Raw genomic sequence first — 1,046 nt, 5'->3', positions numbered from 1 at the left:
TGAACAGTTCTATGAAGACCTACAAGACCTTCTAGAACTAACACCCCAAAAAAGATGTCCTTTTCATTATAGGGGACTGGAATGCAAAAGTAGGAAGTCAAGACACACCTGGAGTAACAGGCAAATTTGGCCTTGGAATACGGAATGAAGCAGGGCAAAGGCTAATAGAGTTTTGCCAAGAGAACGCACTGGTCACAGCAAACACCTTCTTCCAAAAACACAAGAGAAGACTCTACACATGGACATCACCAGATGGTCAACACCAAAATCAGATTAATTATATTCTTTACAGCCAAAAATGGAGAAGCGCTATACGGTCAGCAAAAACAAGACTGGGAACTGACTGTGGCTCAGATCATGAACTCCTTATTGCCAAATTCAGACTTAAATTGAAAAGTAGGGCAAACCACTAGACCATTCCGGTATGACCTAAATCAAATCCCTTATGATTATACAGTAGAAGTGAGAAATAGATTTAAGGGCCTAGATCTGATAGATAGAGTGCCTGATGAACTATGGATGGAAGTTCGTGACACTGTACAGGAGACAGGGATCAAGACCATCCCCATGGAAAAGAAATGCAAAAAAGCAAAATGGCTGTCTGGGGAGGCCTTATAAATAGCTGTGAAAAGAAGAGAAGCGAAAAGCAAAGGAGAAAAGGAAAGATATAAGCATCTGAATGCAGAGTTCCAAAGAATAGCAAGAAGAGATAAGAAAGCCTTCCTCAGTGATCAATGCAAAGAAATAGAGGAAAACAACAGAATGGGAAAGACTAGGGATCTCTTCAAGAAATTAGAGATACCACGGGAACATTTCATGCAAAGATAGGCTTGATAAAGGACAGAAATGGTATGGACCTAACAGAAGCAGAAGATATTAAGAAGAGATGGCAAGAATACACAGAAGAACTGTACAAAAAAAGATTTTCATGACCCAGATAATCACGATGGTGTGATCACTGACCTAGAGCCAGACATCCTGGAATGTGAAGTCAAGTGGGCCTTAGGAAGCATCACTATGAACAAAGCTAGTGGAGGTGATGGAAT

Source organism: Bison bison, unplaced genomic scaffold, assembly GCF_000754665.1.
Source record: "Bison bison bison isolate TAMUID 2011002044 unplaced genomic scaffold, Bison_UMD1.0 scf7180017864198, whole genome shotgun sequence".
NCBI classification, from domain to species: Eukaryota; Metazoa; Chordata; class Mammalia; order Artiodactyla; family Bovidae; genus Bison; species Bison bison.
The sequence above is the reverse complement of the archived record's forward strand: the minus strand, read 5'-3'. Positions refer to the sequence as shown.